The sequence below is a fragment of the Puma concolor genome, chromosome C2 (assembly GCF_028749965.1).
Source record: "Puma concolor isolate L17-30 chromosome C2, mPumCon1.1.hap2, whole genome shotgun sequence".
Classification (NCBI taxonomy): domain Eukaryota; kingdom Metazoa; phylum Chordata; class Mammalia; order Carnivora; family Felidae; genus Puma; species Puma concolor.
In genome coordinates, this window is record NC_141675.1 from 3,856,992 (window position 1) to 3,865,271 (window position 8,280).

General features: G+C 44.7%; 1 long non-coding RNA gene across 1 annotated transcript; it reads right to left on the reverse strand.

Moving 5' to 3' along the window:
• Positions 1 to 1,823: 1,823 nt before the first annotated feature.
• Positions 1,824 to 5,121, reverse strand: LOC147577047 (uncharacterized). Its single transcript, XR_015255734.1, has 4 exons — positions 5,035 to 5,121; positions 4,137 to 4,197; positions 2,320 to 2,393; positions 1,824 to 2,228 (listed from the first exon to the last, which is right to left on the reverse strand). It is a non-coding gene; the product is annotated as an uncharacterized LOC147577047 (long non-coding RNA).
• Between the last annotated feature and the right edge of the window lie 3,159 nt (positions 5,122 to 8,280).

Consider the following 8,280-nt stretch of genomic DNA (forward strand, 5'->3'; position numbering starts at 1 on the left):
TGCTGCAAGGAAGGCCAATGCACCTACATCACAAAAAAAAAAAAAACGAAAGGAAGTTTATGGGGACAATTTACCCGCATTGGTAATTTTTTTCCTACCTGGCAAGGTAGTCGGTCTCACGTGGAAAGAATGGAACGCTGTGGATGTTGGGCCCGCCAAAAAGCCAGGCTTCCATCACAACACTGCTGCTTGCTGGCTCCAAGTCTTTTAGTCTCTCTGAGCATCCGGTTCCTTTCCTAGAACACGGGTGGGCAACCCCCACCTCGGAAGTCATTGTGGGATTAAACAAGCGCTTGGCGCATAGAAAATGCTCGTGCGCCGTGGCTTGCGTTGTTCGAATTGGTGCGATGCTCATCGCTCTGAGAAATGAAAGCTGTCGTTGTTAAGGGTCACGCGTTTCTGGTGATAGCTAGGCGTCATTCGGCCGAGCAGGAATTATGCATGAAGATTATCTTTGAAATGGGGAGGGTGCCGGTGGGTATCGGGTTCACTGCAGTCAGGTGAAAGCCGTGGAGGCGTGAGAGCCTCTGGGGACATTGGTACAAAGGCAGGTTCCCATGCGGCAGCTACGGAGCTTTTGATTCCCCGGCTCTGTTGCGGAAACCGAGGGCCCGCCCTGCAAGCAGCGATCTCCTGACCCTCTTGCGGGGGATTCCGGGAACAAATACGGGGAAACGTCGGTTGGTTTCTACGATGGGCCATGCAGTCTGCATTTGTGATCCCATTTGGCCTTAGTAAGCTTGGGGGTTCAACTTGGGGGGGAAAAAAAAAACCAAGCTGAAAGCTTTTAGATCTATTTAAACACATCCATAACAGACTGTGTGCTTCAAACCATCGCTGTAACCTGCTCACAGCAGGTCGGTGCAGGGCAGCGTGAGGCCTGCGGGGCCCTCGGCACAGGGTCAACTTGTGTTGGCTTAATCTGAGTCTTCCTGAGCCAGACCATCCCCCAGGGGCTCAGGGATGATTACCTCCAGGCTATATAGAGCAGGCTTCCCCGGGCGGGCGTGTGACCAGGGCAGAGCCACAGGGCTCTGCACTAAGGGCCCTGTGCGGGCTTTAACGCTTTGTGTCAATTGTCTAGACAGCAAGTTTTGAAGGAGGCGTTTCTCCTCTTCTTCGCCACCGGGTCCCACAAATGGGTAACACATCCTAGTAAGGCAGCATGGTCAGAGCAGGGCATTAAATCACTCTGCGTTAGCAGATACACTAAAGAGCCTCAGATATGGATTTAGCTGCCCCAAATCACACTGGTCAAAGTGAAGAGAGCCAGGATTTGAACTCGGGGTGGTGATTGGCCAGGAGACCCTTATTGTGCAAGAGACTGCAGAAGCCATCCAGGAACCCACGAGAGGCTCACGGGCAGCACTGCCCTTAGCCTCAGCTGAAGCTCATTGCTCAAGTCCAGGGTCACTGGTCCTGGACCACCACGGCCAGCAACCCCGGGCCCTCCTTCCCGACTCAATCGTGCTCCGATCCTTCCTGCCACAGCCTGAGCCCCTTTCTCTGAGCTTCTACTGTAACACAGATAAAGACAACCAACCATACCCCTTCTTCCGCACCCTGAGTTTCAGCTTAAAAAACCTGATTAATTTTCGTCCTGCTAACATATTGATTAAAGCAAAAAAAAAAAAAAAAAATCACAAAAATATGTTCTTCCTTTTCATACGTTCCGTTTTCTTCCTTTGCCTTACACCTGACCTGCAAAGCACGCCAGGGCAAGTCCTGTCTTTGTCTCCCCCACCCCCCTTCAACCTCAGTGGTGTTTCCCAAGGGCATTTTTTATTTATTTATTTTTTTTTTTTGAGACAGAGCATGAGCAGGGGACGGGCAGAAGGCATTTCTTAAGTGAAGATGAAAAAGGAATACGGAGGGAATGTGAAAGAAGAGGGAAGACAGGCTGAATGATTAAGAACGGTTTTTCCTTCTCCCCAGTGATCTGTAGCTGGAACAAAAGCATTTGGCTTTGTTTTCTTTCTAAGTAGAACTAAGCAAACTCAGCAATACCTATAACTCTCAAGCCCCAAACAGGTGCCCCCACAAACCACAAGCACAGGATGGACCTTACAGACAACACGAGAGGCTAACACACACGGGGTGACGCCTCGAGGAAGAGGCAACGAGGAGTTTGCAGGCGGGTCAAAACGGGTTTGGCTCCCAGATGAAGCATTTGAGAATCGTCACTTGCGAGTGATTTTGAGCCTCTGTCCCGCTGGGTTTCTTCGTTCCTGAAATGGCAATTGCATTAGATACATCAGAAAGCAGATCCTGAATTTAAAAAAGAATGGATTGGGAGACAGACAGGAAAGGGTTAATTACCTTTCCTGGGCAATGTTGGCTTCCTGGACGTGGCCCTGCTTCTGGGCTCCTTGGCTTGTTTCCATCCTGAGGGCCTGTGGAAGGAGGGACAGCAAATGGAGGAATGCAGAGTTGAGAACAAAACACCAAGGGAGCTGAGAAAATCAGTGGAACAAAGGAATTCGATGTGGCCGCCCAGTGAGGATGAAGCCAGAAGCAGGTCTGAAAAGCTAGAGGAGGGGCGCCTGGGTGGCGCAGTGGATTAAGCGTCAGACTCTTGATTTCTGGCTCAGGTCCCGATCCCGTGGTTAGTGGGTTCGAGCCCGCGTCAGGCTCTGCACTGACACCACGAAACTGCTCGGGATTCCCTCTCTCTCTCAATAAATAAATAAATTAAAAAAAAAAAAAAAAAAAAGCTAGAGGAGCAGCACCAGGGAAATTCTAAGGAGCCCATACATGTGTCCTGTAAGGAGGTCAAAGGTTCAGGTTATTTGTCAAATGGCAAGCTTTGCCCACGCTGCTTTGGAAATTTCTGCCCGGCCTTTGCGGTTGTAGCTACACGTTATTTAATTATAAAGAAGTAGGTAAAGAAGAGCTAGAAACGTCTGAGGGGAGAGTAGGACAGCTGTGACCTTTGATGCCATTCTTCCTGGGGACACATTCCATGGCAGACAGTACTTCCTAAAGCGTAGCCTGGCTTGGAATCCCAAGGGGAAGTTTGTTACAATTGACTGTGGGACCTACCTGCAGACTGTCTGACTCCGTAGAACTGGGGTAGGTCCGCAGGATGAACATTTCCAGTAGGTTCCCAGGCGATGCTTTTGCTATTAGCCCAGGGACGCGCTGAGAGCCCCTGCTTGCAGAGATCAGTTTATGCAACTGCAAGCAGTTCTCAGGGCTCCGAAATTAGCCCTAACTATCGTTGGCGACGTCTTATCTGCAAGTGTCCCATTTTCAGGGCCCGGCCCCAAGAGCCCTTAAACTGCCATCAGAACTTGCTGGACACTGCTTTCCCCACCCCACCCCCGCCCCAAGTGCATCCTAGAGTAGGTATTCATCTTCCAGATTTGAAATCTTTCTTTGTATGTCTTCGGTGTTTGAGTTTTCCCCACTTCAAAGGCCTAGCTTGTGATACTTTCGGTAACAGTTGCTTACAGAAAAAAGGGGTAAAATCCTTACATGGGAGTGTAACCTTTTAAAACCATTACAGACCACAGCTGAGCCTCTGAAAGGTACATTAAGAGGACAGCTGTGCGGGAGGCATTTTGAGGAAATCTCCAAGCCTGCAATTTGAAGATCCTTTTAACCACCTCCAGCGTCCCAGAGATCTCAAGCTCTCTTTCTTCCGGACAAAATGCTATTTCCGGGGTTTTCTCTTTTGTTGCCTAAGATCCCACCATACCAACATTTGAATCCCCGTTTATTTTTGTATTCTTTTTATGTCTGGCTCCTTGGAGCTGTTCTCAGAGTTAGCTCCAGGCAATCTGCTGCAGATGTGTGAGAGGATGGTCAGCAGACCTTGACCATCTTTAAAAAAAAAAAAAAAAATAGCACTCCTATGATCTTAAGAATAAAATCCAAGAGGAAGCCTAAACAAGACAGTGACCTCCTGGTTAAGGTATTTAATCCTTTCTGATATTTGCATCTCACCCCGGGAGGTAAAGACTGCAGGTTTATGTGGGAATGGCTTGCTGAAAGTTTGGGACCATATTGGCATTAGGCCATGTCAGAGTAGATAAGTAGGCAAATCACACGTCCACGTTTTGTGGTTCTACTGGATGGAAATTAAGGCTCGGCAACAGGTTAAGAAAAAGACATGTTCGGGTGAGGATGTCTACCTTACGTCTTGCTTTCTATCAAGTGTACAGGCGTATCCTCTTTGGATCTCTTGATAGATTCCTGTAACAAAGAAGCAGAGAAACAAGATGTTGGCAACTTTACCAACTGAAAAAAAAAAAATCGTGAAAAGAAGGGCTTCCAGAATGATATTTCCTTTATCGGTGTTTCCAGACCACCAGGTTGTTCTTTTCATACCTTGCGAGCATCACAGCTAAATATGATATTCATACTATTAAATAGCAAGCATAGCAGAGGCAGGAGTCAAAGGAAATGGATGCTAACCAGATACAGCTAGTGTGGACATCCTGGCGCATATTAGCTGAATACCGACTCTGATGAGAGCAACACTCAACCAAAGGAGAGTATCCCCTTCATCGTTATCTTTACCAGAGTCACTAGTGTAGTTTCTGCTTCCGTACTTTGTAATGGTGGCTTAGGATCAAATATAGGACCAGGAGCATCCCCGGTCTCCCTATCCTGTATCCCTTACAGCATAGCAAACTTTCTGAAGACTCTCAGTGACGAAACTCTGATGGGACCCAATGACTGGAGAAACAACGTCCCGAAACAAACTGAGAAGGGAACTTCTGTGAAAAATGGCAACAAACGGAGACAGTAGCCCCGACTTCCAGTCGAGAGATGACAGAAACCGGGAATAGGACGTGACCAACTTGTCAATAACCCACCGAATGGCCTCCACGTCTCTTGTTCACGTGGGCTACGGCTATCACGATGTAATGTCTTCAAAATTAGAACTAAAACGTTTTGAAAATACTTATTGACTAACTCAAAATAGCATCAATAAATCCATTACACTTTCACAGAAACGACCCATTAAAAATGACTGTCTTTCCCCAAGCCACAACGAATTCAGTGAGAAGAAAGCATAGTTTTTACCTTTTGCAAATGTCTCTAGTTTCTGACTTCTTGGAAGACAACTGGTTTCTCCTACTGCCTCTGCCTGAAATGTTTTGTGCCCTTTTGTTTTAGTTGAAGTAAGTGGGGAAAAAAAAAACTGGCCTCACACATATATGCAGTTGGAGAAGGGGAGGGTGATTTTCAGAGCCTTCTCAGATAAATATGGATACTCTCCTTTGAAACTACACCTACTCTTCACAAGTGCTCATTTTGTAAATGTTATTTAGAATGTAGAACCTGAAACCATATCAATGAAAGTTTTCATACTGTTATATTAAACCTCATTGGTCTATCTTGCATGTTAAGTGGATATTTTACTCATCAGTGATTTCATGACCTAATACACACACACACACACACACACACACACACACGGGTTATAACGAAGAAATGCTAAACAAAAAAGTAAAATGGTATCGGTGGGGGGGTGGGGTGCTGGGTGGCTCAGTCAGTTAAGCGTCTGACTCTTGATCTCAGCTCAGATCATGATCTCATAGTTCCTGGGATGAAGCCCAGAGTGGGGTACTGACAGTGCAGGGCCTGCTTGAGATTTTCTGTCTCTCTCTCCCTCTCTCTCTGCCCATTCCCCACTCTCTCTCTCTCTCTCTCAAGAAAGAAACATTTTTTTTCAACGTTTATTTATTTTCTTTGGGACAGAGAGAGACAGAGCATGAACGGGGGAGGGGCAGAGAGAGAGGGAGACACAGAATCGGAAACAGGCTCCAGGCTCTGAGCCATCAGCCCAGAGCCCGATGCGGGGCTCGAACTCACGAACCGCGAGATCGTGACCTGGCTGAAGTCGGACGCTTAACCGACTGCGCCACCCAGGCGCCCCGAAAGAAACATTTTTTTTAATAACATTTTTTTAAAAAACGTGAAGCAGCATTAATATTAGCCAAAATTGACGTGAGGCGAGTAGTTCTGAAAAGAAATCGTTCTTCTTCAATATTTAGGTTCCCAGAAACATATCGTTTACATTAATAAGGCAAAAACTTGGATAATAACAGGGCAAGTCCATTCCCTCTCTCAAAAGTTGGCAGATCACAAAAGAAAGCGTAAAGGTAGAAAAAACTTGAACATTAAAACTAACAAGTCTTGTTACATAGATGCAGTAGGACTAAAAGAAGGATGAAGGAAGGAAAGAATCTTTGAGTCTAGTGAATGCAAAATGCTAATTCCTACCAATATGCTTACGAAGTCAAGTACATGGGTTATGGTAGGATGTGACAGTAAGCTGCAAAGCAGAACTTCACAAGTTACAAAAAGCAGAAATCATAGATGTCATTGTCCTGACCGTGATGCAAAAACGAACACACAGAGACAAAGAGCAGAGCTCCCAAAGGTAGAGCTTGCTGAGCGTTTAAATTGCTGTCCCTGGTAACACAAAATGTAGCCAGAAGTAATGAGGGAAAAAATAACAGGCAAACTGCATCAGTTTTCATGGGGGGGGGGGGGGGGGGGACTGGGTATTGGTTTCCATCCTCCTGTAAAATGGGATTTACCTTTATAACAATAATAATTTTACAAGATCAAGAAATAGAACATGAAATGCAGTATGTACGCGTCTTAAGTGATAGAACCTTCATTGATAAAACCAAAAAAAAGATGAGGGAGGTTTTGATACACTGGACTCAAGTGTCCATTGGGTAGATGTGGATGAGACATAAATGATTCCAATCGCTTCAAGTAATGTCTTCACAGCTGTCTCTTCACCTTTGGGTTCTGGTTCATCATGCGCGGCCTCCTTCAAAACTTGATTTTGTACTTGTTGGCAAAAACAGCAGCAAAAAAGCCTGTCCAATTCTGCATGCTCTTAGTTTAGCAGCTGCAGGTAAGAGAGAATTTCTCTTTCCTAATAATTTTAGCAAACCTTCTGGGTAGCACCTCATGCCTAATGTAATTCCCCACAATAGCAAAGGGAAGTGTCTGTCGGAAGAGAGGCAACATGTCATCCCAATTGATGGCAAGAATACAGTTGGCGGTTTCCAAAACTCCTCGTTTGGAAAGCGAGAATGTACCCTAGGAGTAAGAGGCAAACTCCAAACTTTGATGAAGGCCACAAAGAGAAAACAACAATGAAGCTTTAAATAGGCACAAAATAAGATTGAAATGAAATGTGACATACGCATTATGGAATGGGAAAATGCGAAATTATAAAGACGTCAATCACTGCCAAATTCATCGTGATTGAAATCTCAAAAGAATTTTTAAAGACTCTTGGCCAGGAGATTTTAAAATGTATCTGGTCCCACCAGAAAAAAAAAAAAAAAAAAAAAAAAAAAGGGAAGGACAAGTCAAGAAAATGTTTAGGAAATTATCAGGGGATCTTTGTAAATACGCAAAAAAAAAATACTCGAAACCTGTAATAATTAGTCCACATAATATTAACATGAGAGTAGATATGTCAGTGCCAGACCCAATGGAGAAAAACCTGTGAATAACTAACTGGAAATGATCTTTACAATATTTTTCATACTTTAAATCATTTGGGGTCAAAATAGACCCTTTAATAAATTAGCGTGTTCATATACTATTGGTAACCTTTTGGTAAAACACTGTTAGATTTCTTTTTTTCATCCTGCAAACTAGACTTCTCCACGTCAGCAGGTATATTCTTGTATGTTCCTATTTTTATTCTTATGTATAAGACCACATATTACCTTATCATTCATCAAAATGATTAAAGACCAAAGAAAAGGAAAGAAGGAAGGGGGGGAAAAAAGGGGGGGGGATGAGTAAGGGAGGGAGACAGGGAGGGGAGCTCTGTCCCTGATGGAATTCAGGTCGCATGGAGAGGTCACGGCTAGTGCAGCAGGTAAAGCGTGAATGGCACCGAGCTCTGGAGAACTGCAGGGGTGATTTAGAACTTGGGGACTATTTATGGAAGGAGAAGTTGAGAATAACCCTGAGGGACCTCAATTTCTTTCTTTTTATAATGACGTTTCAAAGCTGAAGAGACCAGATTTTAAATTTTAACATCCAAAATCAGATTTTTACCCAAGACATTCTAGCAACTTCATATCCTCAAAGCTACAATTTTTGTAACGCTTTAAATCTAAAAAGAGACTGCAGTAGATAATTCTCTCTGGAGGAGATGGGTTTGGGGTGGGGGGTGGGAAATATATGAAATATGTTTGCTTTCTGCCATTTCGTTGGCAACCACACAAGCAGGACGAACTGGAATTAGAAATACAGCTCATCTCCATAATGAAGCATCTACAAATC